This window comes from Schistocerca serialis, chromosome 6 (genome assembly GCF_023864345.2).
Source record: "Schistocerca serialis cubense isolate TAMUIC-IGC-003099 chromosome 6, iqSchSeri2.2, whole genome shotgun sequence".
In the NCBI taxonomy this organism is placed as follows: domain Eukaryota; kingdom Metazoa; phylum Arthropoda; class Insecta; order Orthoptera; family Acrididae; genus Schistocerca; species Schistocerca serialis.
Genome location: NC_064643.1, coordinates 401,909,113 through 401,931,192, shown reverse-complemented (window position 1 = coordinate 401,931,192; position 22,080 = coordinate 401,909,113).

Here is a 22,080-nt window from a genome sequence, read left to right as displayed (position 1 = left end):
ATGTTCAGTGGGATCATGTTGGGCAATCTGGGTGATCAAATCAACTGCTCAAAATGTCCAGAACATTCTTCACATCAATAGAGAGAAATTGTGGCCTGATTGGTTTCAGTTTTGTAGCTCAGTTCCAGACTGTTTTTGGTGTGGATTAAGCTCTTTGCAGTGTATCAGATAACAATGAAAAAAGAGCTATGTTTTATGTGTTGAAATGTTTATATGGAAATGTAAAAATATATGTAAATTTTATGTGAAGTGAAAAATAAAACACATTATCTGACAGAATAACTATTATTTCCTTGCCATGTCATTCAAAATGAGATTAAGCAACATTACAATTCCTATAGAGATTGAAGCTGTCTTAGAGAGCTAAGTGAACATTTTACTATTGTTTGCAGTCACATTTCTTCACTTAAATAACCATTGCTTGTTAAAAAATAAATGCTTTTAATTGTAAACACTAGTACCTAAATGCTAAAGCAAGGAAGGGGTATCTTACTGTTTAGTCAGTGATACATCGCCTTTTGAAACTTCCACTACAAATTGTGCAATACAAATTTACGATATTCCTCTATACTGAATAGAAATTGTTTCGACAGTGTTATTTTTAAGTAAAATTTAAGGGAACACTTAACTCTAGAACACAAAAGGGGGAAAATGTTACATTACTACTAAACCATTGTAAAGTTTACTACTCCACATTTTATTCAAAGGGTATCATAATTTTTAGGTTATGCATTAGTTAATTACCATTAATAGTATGGTTAAATGATGATCGCGTCCACTTGGGTAAAATATTCCGGAGGTAAAATAGTCCCCCATTCGGATCTCTGGGTGGGGACTACTCAGGAGGACGTCGTTATCAGTAGACAGAAAACTGGCGTTCTACGGATCGGAGTGTGGAATGTCAGATCCCTTAATCAGGCAGGTAGGTTAGAAAATTTAAAAAGGGAAATGGATAGGTTGAAGCTAAATATAGTGGGAATTAGTGAAGTTCGGTGGCAGGAGGAAGAAGACAATGGTCAGGTGAATACAGGGTTATAAATACAAAATCAAATAGGGGTAATGCAGGAGTAGTTTTAATAATGAATAAAGAAATAGGAGTGCGGGTAAGTTACTACCAACAGCATAGTGAACGCATTATTGTGGCCAAGATAGACACGAAGCCCATGCCTACTACAGTAGTACAAGTTTATATGCCAACTAGCTCTGCGGATGATGAAGAAATTGATGAAATGTATGATGAGATAAAAGAAATTATTCAGGTAGTGAAGGGAGACGAGAATTTAATAGCCATGGGTGACTGGAATTCGAGAGTAGGAAAAGGGAGAGAAGGAAACATAGTGGGTGAATATGGATTGGGGGAGAAAAATGAAAGAGGAAGCTGTTTGCTAGAATTTTGGACAGAGCATAACTTAATCATAGCTAACACGTGGTTCAAGAACCATAAAAGAAGGTTGTATACATGGAAGAATCCTGGAGATACTAGAAGGTATCAGTTAGATTATATAATGGTAAGACAGAGATTTAGGAACCCGGTTTTAAATTGTAAGACATTTCCAGGGGCAGATGTGGACTCTGACCACAATCTATTGGTTATGAACTGTAGATTAAAACTGAAGAAACTGCAAAAAGGTGGGAATTTAAGGAGATGGGACCTGAATAAACTGACTAAACCAGAGGTTGTACAGAGTTTCAGGGAGAGCATAAGGAAACAACTGACAGGAATAGGGGAAAGAAATACTGTAGAAGAAGAATGGGTAGCTCTGAGGGATGAAGTAGTGAAGGCAGCAGAGGATCAAGTAGGTAAAAAGACGAGGGCTAGTAGAAATCCTTGGGTAACAGAAGAAATATTGAATTTAATTGATGAAAGGAGAAAATACAAAAATGCAGTAAATGAAGCAGGCAAAAAGGAATACAAACGTCTCAAAAATGAGACCGACAGGAAGTGCAAAATGGCTAAGCAGGGATGGCTAGAGGACAAATGTAAGGCTGTAGAGGCTTACCTCACTAGGAGTAAGATAGATACTGCCTACAGGAAAATTAAAGAGACCTTTGGAGGAAAGAGAATCACTTGTATGAATATCAAGAGCTCAGATGGAAACCCAGTTCTAAGCAAAGAAGGGAAAGCAGAAAGGTGGAAGGAGTATATAGAGGGTCTATACAAGGTCAAAGTACTTGAGGACAATATTATGGAAATGGAAGAGTATGTAGATGAAGACGAAATGGGAGATACAATACTGCGTGAAGAGTTTGACAGAGTACTGAAAGACCTGAGTCGAAACAAGGCACCGGGAGTAGACAACATTCCATTGGAACTACTGACGGCCTTGGGAGAGTCATACCTGACAAAACTCTACCATCTGGTGAGCAAGATGTATGAGACAGGTGAAATACCTTCAGACTTTAAGAAGAATATAATAATTCCAATCCCAAAGAAAGCAGCTGTTAACAGATGTGAAAATTACCGAACAATCTGTTTAATAAACCACAGCTGCAAAATACTAACGCGAATTCTTTACAGACGAATGGAAAAACTAGTAGAAGCCAACCTTGGGGAAGATCAGTTTGGATTCTGTAGAAATGTTGGAACACGTGAGGCAATACTGACCCTACGACTTATCTTAGAAAATAGATTAAGGAAAGGCAAACCTACATTTCTAGCGTTTGTAGACTTAGAGAAGGCTTTTGACAATGTTGACTGGAATACTCTCTTTCAAATTCTAAAGGTGGCAGGGGTAAAATACAGGGAGTGAAAGGCTATTTACAATTTGTACAGAAACCAGATGGCAGTTATAAGAGTCGAGGGGCATGAAAGGGAAGCAGCGGTTGGGAAGGGAGTGAGAGAGGGTTGTAGCTTGTCCCCGATGTTATTCAATCTGTATATTGAGCAAGCAGTGAAGGAAATAAAAGAAAAATTTGGAGTAGGTATTAAAGTCCATGGAGAAGAAATAAAAACGTTGAGGTTCGCCGATGACATTGTAATTCTGTCAGATACAGCAAAGGACTTGGAAGAGCAGTTGAACGGAATGGACAGTGTCCTGAAAGGAGGATGCAAGATGAACATCAACAAAAGCAAAACGAGGATAATGGAATGTAGTCGAATTAAGTCGGGTGATGCTGAGTGAATTAGATTAGGAAATGAAACACTTAAAGTAGTAAAGGAGTTTTGCTATTTGGGGAGCAAAATAACTGATGATGGTCGAAGTAGAGAGGATATAAAATGTAGACTGGCAATGGCAAGGAAAGTGTTTCTGAAGAAGAGAAATTTGTTAACATCGAGTATTGATTTAAGTGTCAGGAAATCGTTTCTGAAAGTATTTGTATGGAGTGTAGCCATGTATGGAAGTGAAACGTGGACGATAAATAGTTTGGACAAGAAGAGAATAGAAGCTTTTGAAATGTGGTGCTACAGAAGAATGCTGAAGATTAGATGGGTAGATCACATAACTAATGAGGAGGTATTGAACAGAATTGGGGAGAAGAGGAGTTTGTGGCACAACTTGACAAGAAAGAGGGACCGGTTGGTAGGACATATTCTGAGGCATCAAGGGATCACAAATTTATCATTGGAGGGCAGCGTGGAGGGTAAAAATCGTAGAAGGAGACCAAGAGATGAATACACTAAGCAGATTCAGAAGGATGTAGGTTGCAGTAAGTACTGGGAGATGAAGAAGCTTGCACAGGATAGAGTAGCATGGAGAGCTGCATCAAACCAGTCTCAGGACTGAAGACAACAACAACAACAACAGGCCTCTAGTGGTACATTATACACTAAATTAAGTACTAAATGCCCTGTTTTATAACCTACTGCAATTGAAAATTTTAGAAAAGCCAACATCCACTATAGTATTACAAGTCTATAAATTGACTTGCTCTGCAGACGATGAAGGCACTGAAAGAATGTATGATGAGATAAAAGAGATTATGCAGACAGTTAAGGAGACGAAAATTTAACTGTGATGGGGGACTGGAATTTGTTAGTAGAAAAAGAAAGCGGAGGAAAAATAGTAGGAGAACACTGATTGGGAAAAGGAATGAAAGAGGGAACCATTTCAGTACAACATTACTACCACTAAAAGGAAAGAAGATTGATGTTTAACATCTCTTCTACAACGAGGTCATTAGAGATGTACTAGCTCTTCTTCTACCACTACTACTACCACCACCACCACCACCACCACCACCACTAACACGGCTAGTACAGAAATAGCCTGCTTCTCTTTGTTAATGTATAACTTGATTCCTTCCACATCCCTGAAGCACCTGATACATGAGGGCATTCATGGAATGAATGAATGAATGAATTCTATGTAACAACTGTATATGTAACTACAAAGTACTGATAAGTTTAGTGGTGGATGATCATTAATTCAACGTACAAGATTAGTTTTTAACTGTTATTTTTATTCTTGATAAACAGTGCAGTCATATATAAAAACTACTACTAGTAGTAAACCAACAGCAGATATTTAATTCAAATAAAGAAGTAGGAAACTTTTTAAAAATAGCAGTTTTCCATTAATATTACTACAGTATGTTTAATTTGGTAGAGTGTAGGAAAAGGGAGAGAAGGAAACATAGTAGGTGAATATGGATTGGGGGACAGAAATGAAAGAGGAAGCCGCCTGGTTGAATTTTGCACAGAGCACAACATAATCATAACTAACACTTGGTTTAAGAATCATGAAAGAAGGTTGTATACATGGAAGAACCCTGGAGATACTAAAAGGTATCAGATAGATTATATAATGGTAAGACAGAGATTTAGGAACCAGGTTTTAAATTGTAAGACATTTCCAGGGGCAGATGTGGACTCTGACCACAATCTATTGGTTATGACCTGTAGATTAAAACTGAAGTAACTGCAAAAAGGTGGGAATTTAAGGAGATGGGACCTGGATAAACTAAAAGAACCAGAGGTTGTACAGAGATTCAGGGAGAGCATAAGGGAGCAATTGACAGGAATGGGGGAAATAAATACAGTAGAAGAAGAATGGGTAGCTTTGAGGGATGAAGTAGTGAAGGCAGCAGAGGATCAAGTAGGTAAAAAGACGAGGGCTAGTAGAAATCCTTGGGTAACAGAAGAAATATTGAATTTAATTGATGAAAGGAGAAAATATAAAAATGTAGTAAGTGAAACAAGCAAAAAGGAATACAAACGTCTCAAAAATGAGATCGACAGGAAGTGCAAAATGGCTAAGCAGGGATGGCTAGAGGACAAATGTAAGGATGTAGAGGCCTATCTCACTAGGGGTAAGATAGATACCGCCTACAGGAAAATTAAAGAGACCTTTGGAGATAAGAGAACGACTTGTATGAATATCAAGAGCTCAGATGGAAACCCAGTTCTAAGCAAAGAAGGGAAAGCAGAAAGGTGGAAGGAGTATATAGAGGGTCTATACAAAGGCGATGTACTTGAGGACAATATTATGGAAATGGAAGAGGATGTAGATGAAGATGAAATGGGAGATATGATACTGCGTGAAGAGTTTGACAGAGCACTGAAAGACCTGAGTTGAAACAAGGCCCCCGGAGTAGACAATATTCCATTGGAACTACTGACGGCCATGGGAGAGCCAGTCCTGACAAAACTCTACCATCTGGTGAGCAAGATGTATGAAACAGGCGAAATACCCTCAGACTTCAAGAAGAATATAATAATTCCAATCTCAAAGAAAGCAGGTGTCGACAGATGTGAAAATTACTGAACTATCAGCTTAATAAGTCACAGCTGCAAAATACTAACACGAATTCTTTACAGACGAATGGAAAAACTAGTAGAAGCCAACCTCGGGGAAGATCAGTTTGGATTCCGTAGAAACACTGGAACACGTGAGGCAATACTGACCATACGACTTATCTTAGAAGAAAGATTAAGGAAAGGCAAACCTACGTTTCTAGCATTTGTAGACTTAGAGAAAGCTTTTGACAATGTTGACTGGAATACTCTCTTTCAAATTCTAAAGGTGGCAGGGTTAAAATACAGGGAGCGAAAGGCTATTTACAATTTGTACAGAAACCAGATGGCAGTTATAAGAGTCGAGGGACATGAAAGGGAAGCAGTGGTTGGGAAGGGAGTAAGACAGGGTTGTAGCCTCTCCCCGATGTTGTTCAATCTGTATATTGAGCAAGCAGTAAAGGAAACCAAAGAAAAATTCGGAGTAGGTATTAAAATTCATGGAGAAGAAATAAAAACTTTGAGGTTCGCCGATGACATTGTAATTCTGTCAGAGACAGCAAAGGACTTGGAAGAGCAGTTGAATGGAATGGACAGTGTCTTGAAAGGAGGATATAAGATGAACATCAACAAAAGCAAAACAAGGATAATGAAATGTAGTCTAATTAAGTCGGGTGATGCTGAGGGAATTAGATTAGGAAATGAGGCACTTAAAGTAGTAAAGGGGTTTTGCTATTTGGGGAGCAAAATAACTGATGATGGTCGAAGTAGAGAGGATATAAAATGTAGGCTGGCAATGGCAAGGAAAGCGTTTCTGAAGAAGAGAAATTTGTTAACATCCAGTATAGATTTAAGTGTCAGGAAGTCATTTCTGGAAGTATTCGTATGGAGTGTAGCCATGTATGGAAGTGAAACATGGACGATAAATAGTTTGGACAAGAAGAGAATAGAAGCTTTCGAAATGTGGTGCTACAGAAGAATGCTGAAGATTAGATGGGTAGATCACATAACTAATGAGGAAGTATTGAATAGGATTGGGGAGAAGAGAAGTTTGTGGCACAACTTGACCAGAAGAAGGAATCGGTTGGTAGGACATGTTCTGAGGCATCAAGGGATCACCAATTTAGTATTGGAGGGCAGCGTGGAGGGTAAAAATCGTAGAGGGAGACCAAGAGATGAATACACTAAGCAGATTCAGAAGGATGTAGGTTGCAGTAGGTACTGGGAGATGAAAAAGCTTGCACAGGATAGAGTAGCATGGAGAGCTGCATCAAACCAGTCTCAGGACTGAAGACCACAACAACAACAACAACATGTTTAATTTAGTCTGCACAGGTAACCATGATGCTTTTACAGTGATAACAGTTTCAGATTTAAAAATTCAATCACGAGAGCCAACAGATTTTTGTGGTTGCTAAAAATAATTGGCAGTTATTAAAATTGTATTCAAAAGATGAATATAACAGTCAGTTGAAATCTAACAAATGTACATATGTTGCTGTTTAAGATCAAACACATCACAAATTGCTTTAATAATGGAAGACAGGTAGTTTTTATATAGAGCTGTGACCATGATACATTTATACAAAAATTGTCTATCTAGATTGCACGTTATTTCCTAAAATGTATAACACATTTGAGACAACTCATCAGATCTGCTTTAAGACAAAAAAGGGATAATCATGGGACACACATTGTTTCACACAGTACTAGGAAGAAGATATGGTCACTAATAGATGAAAGAAAATTGCAGTGTACAGATATAAAAGACACAGACCACAAGTTAAAATATCAGTTCATTGTATTACATCAAATAGTGCTTGGTCACATTGAGCGTAAGAGCATACTGGCAGTAACACTGTCACAAGTGAAACAGTAAATTGTACATCCACCACCAAGCAGCACACTTAAGACAAAAAGCACACCCTCTTCTTTAAGAAGGGTAAGAGGCTCCCTCATAAGCAAAACATAAATTACATTTAAATACACATTTTTATATTTGTATTTCGATACTTCAGTAAGCAATACAACATACGTATGTATGGGTTAATTCATGTACATGTACGGTAGAGTCCCATTAATCCAAACTAATTGTGACCAGACCTTGTTCGGATTACCGATTTGTTCAGATTAGCCAGAATCACAGTGACGAGTTTCTAGAATGAAGTATACCAAGTATATAAACAGGTACACCATGGTAACAAATGGGACCAAGTGTGGGAACATTGGCTCACTCTCACTACCTGCCCTTGTTGTTGTGCATTATTGAGGCCTTTGTAGTGTCTGAGATCAGTGCACTGCCAGTTGGCATGCAAAGCACTTGGTTATGTTCTTTAACACTCCTATTGTATTTGTTCAGGTGTAGAGGTGTACGTGTTTTTGTCATGAATAAATGGAAACATACAATGTTAACTCTCAAAGAAAAACTGAATGCTTTTAAGTGGACAGACAATGGTGAGAATGTATCTAAACTGGCACTGGAACTGGATGTTGGTAAAGCAATCATTTGTGATTGGAAGAAGAACTGAGTGAAGCTAGAACAGTCCTGCGCAATGTCTTCAGGAAAAACACTCAAAATTTGGCAGACTTTGAGACAGTCCCAGTACGATAAAGTGGATGAAGCTCTTTTCCTTTGGTTAACGCAGGAAAGAGAAAGGGGAACTTGTTTAAGTGGAGCACTGGTTCAGGAGAAGGCTGTTTACCTGAACAAGTTAATGAATGGTGATGAGTCTTTTAGTGTGAGTACGGGTTGGTTGGACAGATTCAGAAAATGTCATGGAATCTATCAGCTAACAATTACTGGAGAGAAGCTGTCTTCTGACTGTGATGCAGTGAAGAGAGGGGAAAGTATTCTCTCCAACAAATTTATAATGCTGGCAAGACTGGCCTTAATTTTAGGGCATTGCCAACAAATAGCCTGGCATCAAGAGCAGAAGACCATGCCACTGGTGTTAGAATGTGCGAAGATCATGAGACTTTATTAGCATGCAGCAATGCTGCTGGTAATCACAAGCTGGCTTTAATGCTTTAATCTGCTAGGCCCAGAGCTTTTAAAAACTGAAACATGAAGTCCCTGCCCGTATATTACCACAACCAGAAAAAAAACATGGATGGATGGTAAGCTGTTCAAAGAATGGTTTCGCGGCCAGTTTGTTCAACGGTTTTCTAAGGAAAATCATTTGTTTCCCCATGCAATCCTTTTGATTGATAATGTGCCATCTCACCGCAGCACTGAGGAATTATGTGAAGGAGAAATTGTGGCAAAGTTTTTCTGCCGAATGTTACACCACTTCTACAGCTGATGCACCAGGGTGTACTGCAAACATTAAAACTGATTTACAGAAAACAATTTTTAAGAATGCTGATCCAAGGTGATAGCATTCCTTTAGTGGACAAAATAAAAAAGACCAATGTCAAGGATGTTTATTGGGCTGCTGAGGCATGGCAGAATATTTCAGAAAATACTCTGAGAAAATCGTAGGGAAAACTGTGGATATCTCTTAAATTTCAGGACCATCTAGTTAGAAATGAAGAGGCAAATATACTAAAAATGATACAGACAATCCCTGGATGTGAAGAAGCTAGTGAAGGAGATGTAGATGAGTGGATGGCAGCAAATGGGGCATGTGTGGAGAACCTTCTGTGACTCAAGACCAGGAAGAAGTGGACTGCTGTGACAGAAGTGACAAAGGAGAGTTGGTGCCACACAGTGATGCAGCAGAAGCCCTTGACCTCGCACTTCGTTATTTGGAGAACACCCCACTGCTACACCTGCTAATGTGATGCTTATGAGATGATGGCGCAACAGACTGTCTTCATCATGCCAAAAACCAATGAGTGGGTTTTTGTCATCTAAAAAGGAGGGATAAAATGTCCACTGTATTTTAGTAAGTTTGATAGCTTTTCTTTCATTATTATGCATTGTTTGAACCTAACATTTTCTTGACAATTTTTCTAATACATGTTTGCTGTACTGTGTAAATTAAAATAGTGTGTATGTACAGCAGTTTACCACACAGTTTTCCATACGTAGACTAGCATTTTTCACGTTCAGATTAACCAAGTGATGAGATTATTGGGGTTTGGATTAGTGGGACTCTGCTGTATATAGATCCTGTAAAACTTTAATAAACATGAATTTACATATAGATGCAAAGTAAGGTAACAGAAAATATTAAAGACTCATCTCAGTTTACATTAGGAGATTGTTGGGAAAAAGAGTAAGAGGGGAAGCCACCAGAAAAAAAATTAACAGCAACTCATATATCCATAAGTAATGCTATATATGAAACGTGAAACACTTTTCCCTGTTACATCTGGGTGACAAATATATTGGAAAATTGTAGGATGTTATGGTCCTACACTGAGTTTATGAATAACTTCCATGGTGCTAAAAGGAGTTATAGAGGGTAAAAACTATAAAGCAGCTATAAACTATAAACATGAACAAAAGAAACAATTTCAAACTTAAAGTTGACAAATGGGAGGTCAAACCAGAGACAAAAGCGCCGAGAACTGGAACAAAATGGAGCGAAGAAAGAAAAGCTGAATTCTCGCAAAGAATGAAGACCTGGTGGGCAAACAAGAAGAATAAGAAGCCCCAGAAGTGAACCATCTTTACTTAGCGTCTTCCATGTTGGGAGCTGTATGACTAATAATAATAATAATAATAATAATAAAGCAGCAGTTTCCAACCCACGGGTCACGGTCCACTCATGGGCCACGGGCAGAGTAGCACTGGGCCGTGAATGCTGGTCAACAGTCAAGGCCACGATAAAAATTATCAGGATCTTCAGGGGCTTCATGCATCAGTCATCAAGGTTAATGAGTACAGAATAAAAGAAGAGCTGAACTGCCCTGTTGCTATTCTACACCACATAAAAGGGAATGGCCCATTCTGTCATTTCAAAACCCGCCTTGGTTTTTTTTTTTCCCCCACACAGAAAGAATACATCAAAAGAAACTCTTAGGATGGACTACGAGTATTTTTCTTAATATTGAAAATTACCAATACTGTGTACTACCAGGCAGCTGGATATGTGTGCCCCTGCAGACTGCACTACAGGGCTGGCATTCAGCCTTGGCTGGCTTCTCTTGGAGTAGAAATGCAACACGTCACAATATAATCGTAACTTCTTGAGTAGGTAGTTTCTTGGACACAGTTGTTCACAGGAACCACTTGCTTGTATTTGCTCATTTAATATCCCAACATAACAAGAAGGAAGGAAGGAAGGAAGGAAGGAAGGAAGGAAAATTGATGTTTTACATCCTGTCCACAGCTAACATTATTTGAGATGGAGCTCTGCTCAGATTTCTTTCTATTGGAGGAGAAGGAAGTGACCATGGCCCTTTTAGGGAACCATCCCAGCATTTGAATGGAGTGATCTAGTGACCGCATAATACTGATATCTGGATGGCTGACCCAAGAATTGAACCCAATAGCTAAGTCATTGCAAAATTGAGGCAGAGGGGGGGAGAGAGAGAGAGAGAGAGAGAGAGAGAGAGAGAGAGAGAGAGAGAGAGAGAGAGGGAGAGAACTGTTACTGAATATTGCTAGTAATTTTCATTTCACAGGTAAAAATTTCAGAATACACTGAAAACATAGTTGGTATATTACCATACTTATGTTTTTATAGCTGGCATACAACACCTCTGCATATTGTTCACTGTCTTCAACACTTTTGTACAAAACGGTAACAGAGGAAACATTAATGCCAGCATAATCTGTGTGCAGAAAAACTGCAGAGATGTTAAGCAACGGAAAATTTTGTTTTTAAATCTATCTTGGTCTATAAAAGTGTTATTTATCAATGTGCTGCTGTTCTTTACTACCCGAGTAGGAAAATTAATGACATATGTCAAACTGAAAGAACGGAGCAAGACTTCCAGGTCATTCTTCCTATTACAGTCTTTCAGTGAATCAACATTGAAGTCCCCACAAATAATAATTTGCTTTCCCCTATCTGACAGATAGCACAACAAGGCATACAAGTTTTCCAGGAATAAATGAAAGTTCCCTGAAGGGGACCTATATACTGTTACAATTATAAAAGAGCCCTCCTTCAGTTTAAGTTGACAGGCACATGCCTCTATATGTTGCTCTAGACAAAACTTTTTTGTATCTAAGCTTTCTACACAGTGATAACTTTTGACATATATGGCAACTCCTCCTCTCACCTTATTCTCTCTACTCATATGTGCAGCTAGTTTATAACCACTGATATTTACCTTTTCCATATCAGACACAATGTGATGCTCAGACAGGCATAGTATATCTATTACATTATAAGATTCAATGTCATCTAAACAAACCAGGAGCTCATCTACTTTATTCTTCAGTCCCGGGATATTTTGGTGAAAAATGGTAACATTATTTTTTACTTTAGTTTTGTGAGAATCTACTTTTTTCTTTAATCCTCCAATATTTTGTTTAAATATGGTAACATTATTATTTACTTTCCTGTTGTGAAAATTTTGTGAGTTTTGGACCTCTTGAGCACTTGCCTGCCTGAATTTCTCATTGAACACTGATGTTTAGTGATTGTGGATTTGAATGAAAGTTTAATGCTGGGAATGAATTGGATTGTCACGGCTAATGTGATATGAAATTGTCATTTACTGATCCTAAGATGGGAATTTCTGGGGAGGCAGATATTATGATGATAAATAATAGTAATAGCTATCAGATTAGGGTGAAGAGGAATTTGATGACAGGGGATACCATGAGGAAGGTGAAGGATTTTGTGATGGGAAAATAAATAATGAATCTTACAGTGTACTTGTAGCAAAAAAGTAGTGGGAGCTGAAACTCTGAGTGCAGAGGACAAACAGGAACTAGAAACTTTTTTATGGGAATATGGAGATGGTTTTGATGAGAGACCAGATAGAGCAAAGAATTATCACTGCAAACTAAAGTTTAAACTCATGAACTGTCTTTAATTAGGCCTTATGGTGTACCCATCTGTAGAAGAAATGTGAAAGTGGATGATAGTGGAAAGGAGTTTTAGTCAGTATAATAGCCTAATTCTGGACTCGGGACATTTGAACAAGTACTTGGAGGAAGAGACTGATCACCCATAAAATATAGATGAGTTACTGAATAAATTTGAGAATGTAAAATACGTCACTAGTTTTGACTTAACTTTTGCTTTTTTTTTTTTTTTTTTTTTTAAATTGAATTAGAATATGAATCCACAATTGTACTACCAGTTTTATATAATGGCTCACTGTACAGGCTCTACATTTGAGGGCCATTTAGATCCTCATTGTGTGTGGATTGAATGCCAAGTAAGACCCTTGGCAAGGCCTTGGACCATGAACCACCATGGCGCATCAGGGCTATCTTGAGTGTGCAGTGCCAGTGCTCCACAAACTCTTTGCTTTGTGAGTGGTAAGCAGTGGTATGGAATTTATCCATGCCACACATGGCACATAATGTGGCTAAGAGGGACAACTCAAAATGGCGTCACTGATTGTTCATTACTGAAGAGAGGCACCCAAGCATATGACCCGTATGGTGACGAAGGTATCAGCTGCGATATCCACCAACAGTACAGCTTCAACTTATCTTGTTGCACAATCAACAGCTGAAAGTATATGGCGGTACCTAGCAGACAGTGATAGGAGGCCCACAGTGTCCAGGTGCATGTGTTGGAGTCTCTGTTTTGGTATGTTGAAGGTGCCTAGCAGGGTTTGCACATCATATCCTACCTTTCTACAGTGACAAGGAATGCAGGTTTGAGACCACATGACAGTCCTTTTTTATATCAGGTCAAACGAAGCAGTGTGACAAGGCACGCAATGGCTGTAATACCTGAGCATGCCATATCATGGAGTGCTTAAAAATATTATTTTGGAGGGGAGTTGGAACAAGGGGCCAGAAGCTACCAGTAGATGTGTCACACAAAGCTGGAAGAGACACACTGGGAAGCCAACATGTCCCAATGATAAGTGCCGAGCTGGGGTGCCATTGGAAGGTTAGAAGCTTGAGGTCCTCCCCTTGTAGTTATACTAGATCTTTGAAATCCAGCAGGGAAGAAATGATGTTAACCTGTGAAAGGTAATCTGCCACCATGTTGTCCCCCTCCCCAGATATCTCACATATGTGGTGTATTGGAGATACATGGAAGTTCATGTGTCAGTATCTCCAAGGGGGAGGTCCTGGGCAGCATTATGGATAACATCCACCAGTGGCTTGTGGTCAGTGAAAATTGAGAACATGCAGCATTCTATGTACTGGCGGAAGAATCTCACACCTCATATACCATTAGTGATTCTCGTTCAAATGCAGGCCACTAGTATTGCAACAAAATAAGTTCCCTGGAAGAAAAGCAATGTGGTTGCATGTGTTGCCAATGTGGTGCTGTAGAACAACACCAATGGATCAGTCACTTGCATTGATGGTGATAGCAATTCCTGTGTTTGAGGGCTTTTGAGTGAGAGCAAAAGCTTTAGCAACAGCAGCCATGAGGAGACTAAAAGCTTGAATCATATCCTCTCTCCATGTTAACTTATGCCTCCAATATGTGGTCTATCCAGGCAAGACATCTGTGAATGGAGCCTGGATCTCAGCAGCATGGTAGAAGTTCACCATGCCAACAAAACAGTGTAGCTCATGGTAGTCCTCAGGGAGAGGAAGGTCACATATGAAAGTGATGTATTCAGAGGTCAGGCAGATTCTGTCAATGGTAACAGTGTAGCCTAGGAACGTAACACTTGGGAGATATAGTTGAGACTTGTCTTGGTTGTTTACAATGAGAGATTCTTGGATTTGTTCCTCATTGGAGGCAGAGAAGATCAAGATATCATCAAGATATGCATAGCAGAAGGGGAAAGTGTCTTCTATTTTTCTCTGGTACTTCTTGGGATCACCTGTATTCTGTGTATTCATCATACTATATAATTACTTGCAAGTTTTAAATAAATTGTGTTCTTACTCAGAATTTCTGAGTTCATATTATTTATTGGGTTAACATACTCACAGGTATCTACTAATTTAAATTAGTGGTGGCTTGAGTGTTTGTTAAAAACACATTCAGTAGATTTCAATTCTCATCTCTATCTCTGTGATCATCTGATGCAATTTTAAGTTCATATTGTTTGTTGCAGGAAATCTTTATTTCAAAAATCCCAGAACTCAAAATCTGTCAACATCAAGAAAAATTAAATGCACATTCTTTCCTTTTCAGCCTATCCAGTATGTCTCCACCGACCTCAGGTTCTGAGTGACTTTCCCTAAACCTCTCCAGTCCTTTTGCTTCACCCCTCTTCCTTCCCCTTCAACTCTTCTGCAAGGAGAAGGAACCACTGGCTCCACAAGCTTATAAAAGTTAAACCCTTCTGTGTGTGCCACCACTTGGTGAGTAGATTTTTTATCTATCCATTTACTTCATACAAAGTTTGTATGCTGGTAGTTAGAGTGCTACCTCCATATTATGACATGTGGAAAATGTGACCAAATACAAAAGTTTCAACTGCAGTGAAAATCCAGATAAGGAGTTATCAGTCACCAACAGTTGTCTGAAATGAAAGTTAGGCCAAATTCTTGTTAGTCGAAACTTGGTATATTTTGGTAGACCAGAAAATATAATTTAGGGCAGTATATATGTTGGCGTTACTCCCGATCTGATGAAAACACTGGAATCAACTTTCAGATTCATGCTTGTTGCAAAACCTAGAACTTGGTTTTACAAGGATAATAGAAATTATTGTACTAATCGAAAAGTTATACTGCTGGCAGGAAGGACAAGAAATGGAACAGAGTGATTGTTTGGAAAATCAGTCTGGAACCTCAACATCACACAGGATGAAAGGTAAGAACAAATAAATAGACTTGCCATATTTTTTGTTGTGTCCAACCCAAGACATATTTTTGAATTTTTTAAAGTCTTAACAGTTCACTGAAATATTAAACTTTATTTATTCAGTTGTATTTTTTTTTACAAGACATGGTTTGCTTGTTTTAATTACATCATAAAATTCACAACAAGAAAGTTCTGAATTAATTTTAACATTTAGCAGACATTCATGATGAGTATGCTGTGGACATTCCTTGTGACAATTTTTGTTCTCAGACAGCAGTGTCAAAGCTAATGATCATCAGTACTGAGCAGTCTGCTAGCAGGTGACTGGAAGTACCTGAAGACTGTAATTTGGGAATGACTCCTCAAATTTTGCAGCACACACAGCTGATTGCTCCACAACAGAATGACACTTCACACCATGCTCTGCTCTGCTATGTCTCATTTGCAATGCACTTACATTAACTGGCTGTTTATATCAACTTCTCTCTGGATACTCTCATTATTGCTAAGTACACTGGTGTTGGAGGATTTGGCATCATAATGGACTGTTCGGGTAACTCTCTAGGTTTGTTTTCTACAGTGTCACAATGAGCTGACAGACTGGATTTTGTGAACAGTGTAAGTTATTTGTGTAGCAATCGAAACTGTGCATTAAACTTTATTTATTACACTGAAGCAAGTGTAATATTCTCATTTCCCAAGATGACAACATTTATGTTCAGAGGGCTGCACAATAGCTTCATAGTTTGATAAATGTTCAGGTGTTGTTCTGCACCTGGACTGGATAGATATCAACATGCCTGCAGTTTAGTAGCTCTCCAGAATCTACTCTTCAATGTGTAGTTTCAAATGGCTGTAGCATTTGTCAAAGAACTTGTGGACCTTTCATCACTGAACTGTGGCCATTAGAAGTCTTGACACCCACTGCCTGTCAAATTTTAGTAGAAGTGTCTATATTTTTACACACATCCATTGCTATATTTTATCACTAACTTATAGAGAATGCTACATCTACATCTACACCCCACAAACCACCTTGCAACGTGTGGTGGAGGGTTCTTTCTGTATCACTGCCACTTCCATCCTTTCTTGTTTCAGTCACAAATGGTTCATAAGAAGAATGACTGCTGGTAAGTCTCCAGGGTGGGCTCAAATCTCTCTAATTTTATCTTCATGGTATTTCCATGAGATATACATAGGTGGAAGCAACTTATTTGTTGATTCTTCTAGGAATGTACACTCTCAGACTTTAACAGCAAACCACACTGTGATGCCTCCCTCACAGTGTCTGCCACTGGTGTTGGTTGATCATCCACGTGGCACTTTTGTGTTTATTAAATAAACCAGTAACAAAATGTGCTGCTCTTATTTGGATGTTCTCTATTTCCTCTATCAATCTTGTCATAAGGATCCCATCCAGACAAGTGATATTCAAGTATTAATCGAATGAGGATTTTGTGAGCTACCTCCTTTGTTGATAGACTACATTTCCTGATAATCCTTTCAATGATTCTGGCATCTATGTTTTTTGTGATTAGTTTTATGTGGTTGTTCCACTTTAAATTGCTCTGTACACATACTTGTGGATATTTTATGGAAGTAACTATTTCCAGTGATAGTTCTACGATCATGTAATCATACAATAATGAATCTTTCTCTCAAGGCTTATGGAATACATTACATTTGTTTATGCTGAGGGTCAATTGCCAATCCCTGTGGCAAACTTCGATCCTCTGCAGGACTTTCTCAATTTTGCTGCAATTTTCTAGGGTTGTGACTTCTCTGTATAATTATGTAAACTGAAGATGGTGTGTGTGTGTCTGGGGGGGGGGGGGGGGGGGGAGGAAAGGAAAGGGAAGACACTAATAATATCTGCTGCATCAGAACCTGAGGCAACAAGTGAAAATGAGTGCCTGACCCGAACTCAAACCTGGGATCTTCTGCTTACTAAGCAGATGCACTAACCATTACCCCACCTGGACACAGTGTTTATCGCAAATGTGTAGAGTGTCTTGTCATGCTCCCCTGCTGACCCACTTTCCCACCAAATGCTACCTATCTGTAATCTCTATCTCTGTCCTTCATGCTTACTAATTTTAGATTCCAGTTGGAGATTGAATGAAATGTGCATCTGCACTAAAGATTATGGATTCATTGCCAATCAAGGCAAATCAGTCAGATGTCCAAAAGGACAGACATCAGGCATCATCTGTGAAAAAATGATTGGAAGTTTGATGTTGTCTAGTAAGTAATTTGTATAAAAAAGTAAGGTAGTTGTGAATCTGAAGACTATTTTGAACACCACAGTGCTTTACTAGCATTGTCCTGTTCAAAGAAGTATGCCTTCCTCCAACATTTAATTTATAGTTTAATGTGAATTCCAAACCATGGTGCAACTCTGCAATTTTCACATTGACAAACATTAATAGAGGTGAAAGAAGTGACAAGTGACCAATAAAAATCATAGGACTGATCCAGCATGAAACCCAAGAGCTTTGCATTTATTCTCTGGCACTTTACCGCCGAGCCGTTGAGACATATTGTGAGAAGTAATGGACTTAAATAAGTTTTAAAAATAAAGTTCTCACAAATTGCAAGGACTTCTAGAAATCACAAGCTACATTTAACAGGAGATACTTTTCAGTTGCTTGAGTGTCTGCCCACATGGACCGGCTTGCAGCGTGACCAGTAACATTTCATCCAGGTGAAGCCACACATTCACAGGCTGACTGCACCTGCTATTGACAAAAAATCTGACACAGTTTCTGAATCCAGAAGTAGAGCCAACAAACCACAGCCAGTTGAGTAAGTGAAGGCAGAAGAGGAAAAAAACAGAAAGACTGACTTTCCAAATGTAGACAGAAACCCCTGAAATAATGTTCCTCTCATTTACATGCTCATTTAGCCAGAGGCCATGGATTTGTGTTAATAATTGTAGTGCTGATGGAAATACTGATTGTGATGAGTGCACACTTTGATATTATGTAGAGTGAATTATGACACTGTCAAAGCTGTGCTATTATACAGGGTGATTCAAAAAGAATACCACAACTTTAGGAATTTAAAACTCTGCAACGACAAAAGGCAGAGCTAAGCACTACCTGTCGGCGAATTAAGGGAGCTATAAAGTTTCATTTGGTTGTACATTTGTTCGCTTGAGGCGCTGTTGACTAGGCGTCAGCATCAGTTGATGCTAAGATGGCGACCGCTCAACATAAAGCTTTTCGTGTTATTGAGTACGGCAGAAGTGAATCAACAACAGTTGTTCAGCGTGCATTTTGAACGAAGTATGGTGTTAAACCTCCTGACAGGTGGTGTATTAAACGTTGGTATAAACAGTTTACCTGAACGTCAACTACCCCGAGGCGATGGATCGGCCGCCAGGCAGCCCGTGACAGAGCGCTTCATCACTGGCCTCCAAGAAGCCCTGACTTACCCCCTACGATTTTTTCTTATGGGGGTATGTTAAGGATATGGTGTTTTGGCCACCTCCCCCAGCCACCATTGATGATTTGAAACGAGAAATAACAGCAGCTATCCAAACTGTTACGCCTGATATGCTACAGAGAGTGTGGAACGAGTTGGAGTATCGGGTTGATATTGCTCGAGTGTCTGGAGGGGGCCATATTGAACATCTCTGAACCTGTTTTTGAGTGAAAAAAAAACCTTTTTAAATACTCTTTGTAATGATGTATAACAGAAGGTTATATTATGTTTCTTTCATTAAATACACATTTTTAAAGTTGTGGTATTCTTTTTGAATCACCCTGTATTTCTTAAATAAACTGCATGACACACCATTCCCAATTTTTTGGAATAATGCGTTTCCAATGTCATATATCTCCAAATTACAATTTCTTGGACATTGTGCTATGATGATGTACTATACACTGATATAAACAATTTATTTTATTATTATTATTGTGTTAAAACATTCAGTAAATTCTTCTTCTTCTTTCTCTGTTTTGGCTGGCTAGGGGTCAATATAACCACCTCTTTTCCTGAGCTATGACTGCCACCTAATGCTCCTGCATTAGTTTCTTTTGTTGTTCTTTCTGTCTCTGGTCCATGCTTTCCCTGTCTTCTTCTTCAGCTCTTCCTGGAAACCTTCCTATGTCTACATCTGCATGTACATCTATACGCTGCAAACCACTGTGAAGTGCATGGCAGAGGGTACCAGTACCACGGTACCAATTACTATGGTTCCTTCCTGTTCCATTCACATATGAAGCATGGGAAAAATGACTGTTTGAGGGCCTCTATGCATCCTGTACTTATTCTACTCTTGTCCTCATGATCTCTATGTGAGAAATACATAGTGGGCTGTAGTATATTCTTAGAGTCATCATTTACAGCTGTTCTTGAAACTTTGTTAATAGTTTTTTTCTCAGGATAGTTTGTGTCTACCTTCAAGAGTCTGCCAGTTCAGTTCCTTTAGCATCTCTATGACACTCTCCCATGCATTAAAGAAACCTATGACCATTCACGCTGCCCTTCTCTCTATACATGTAATATCCCATGTTAGTCCTATTTGGTATGAGCCCCACACATTTTAGGAATATTCTAGAATGGGTTGCATGAGTGATTTGTAAATAATCTCTTTTGTAGACTGATTGCACTTTCCCAGTATTCTCAGTCTGCAGCTGGTGAGATTAGTGTTACTGCCTCTGGATCACGGGGTCCCCGGTACGGTGAAGTAAGCACTGTTACATGGTGAGAGATACAAAGACAAGTGAGGGTGCCGAACTTAATCCCAGTTCACTACTATCAATGCACATCATCGTAATGTGCCTGTGCTTAGCATACGAAGGACACACAATAATCTAAGAGTGAAATTAAAATAACTTTTCCAAACTTTGTCAGTGTAATGCTTCAATGTATTAATGTTTGCATCGTGAAGTCTCAGAATGATCTAATGAACATGTTTTGCTAAATATATTCGGAAGAAATAAGTGGCACTAAGTTATGGATATAAAAAAGCTGAAAATTGTCCAGAAGGTGCAAATATATGTCATAATTAAAAGTTATGAGTCTCAACCTGATTGGGGCAATATTTCGGTCAAAATCGCAGTTTCTGTGAAAATTTGAAGGCGCTTATATTGGACTCAGAAAGACGAAAATTGGTACATAGACTCACTTTCATATAAAACATTAACTATGTGGCTGCATTAAGCTACCTCTATTAGTTTTCAAGTTATTTATTAAAAAACCAAATTTAGAAGGAAAACATTCTTATTCATAATAGAGTATCATTTTTACTCGTTATAGAAAAGATTGTGGCGCCTGTGGTGTAAAGCACCATATCTTTGGGCTCTATTATCTTTGATTTATCTTTGTCTAGACTCTCGGCATACTACATTTGTACAGCCATGTTGCACTCGCTTTCTTATGTGTTTAAATAAATGAATATTCGACATCTAAAGGGTGTTATTACCGCTCTACGCCACGTAATATCCACAGTGGTGACCCCAACATTGTGGTGTGTGTTCGTGAATTATTTTGTGCTTCTTTTCATCATTAACAGACTTCGTGTGTTGGCCCACAGTGTCTTCAGAACAATGGATCTAACAGTGTCTTTCCGTACTAGTGCCTCACATCCTATTAACTGTGGTTGCATACTTACAAGTGCACCTAATGTGCTCCCATTGCTACACCATGACCACCTTCCACCCACTGTTGTAGCGGCACTGATCATTACATCCTCACTGCCTTCACCATCGGGCCTGCAGTTGGGACATATCATGCCATAGGTTGAACTGGCTCTCTCCACATCATGTGCTGCTTGGTGCCGCCCCCCCCCCCCCCCCCCCCCCCCCCCCTCTCAGCAACTGGTCTTCACCTATCCACCTTGTTCCTAAGAAGATGCAGTTCATTTGGCTCTCGATGCCAATGGTGTGGTGATCAACCATGATAAAGCTCAACTCTGTTCTACATCAGTTACATTCCTAGGCCATACTGTCTCAGCTGACAGCCTCCGATCAAAGGATTCTCATGTCGAAACCATTCTTGCACTGCTTCTTCCTGAAGATTATGCTCAACTCTGTCATTTTCTGCGTATGGTAAACTTTTATCGCCGTCATATCCCTTGCGCTGCCTCCATCCAATCAGCCCCTACCAATGCCCTCTCAGTTAAAAATACCACAGGGAAACGAAAGGTGGACTGGACTGAACACATGCTTGATGCATTTGATAATCTGAAAACTGCTATCGCAAAAGCTGTCACCCTAACCCACCCTGATCCTGTGGCCTGTGTTTCTATTACAACTGATACAAGCGAGTCGGCTGTAAGTGCTGTTATACTACATCACACTGGCTACTCCACCCAGCTGCTATACTTCTTTTAAAAAAACTAACCAGGAGTCAATGTAAGTGGTCAGCTTTCAACTGTGAGCTTTTTGTGGTTTGTGAGGCAATCAAACAGTTTCAGAGCAATGTGGAGAGGTGCCCTTTCACTATCTACTTGGACCACAAACCATTCGTCGACGTGATATGCAACCCGGAGAAGGACCTCCCACCATGACACTTCCAGCACATGGACTATAATTGCCAACATTCCTTGGACACTTGTTACATCCACGGTGTAGAAAATATTGTAGCTGACTA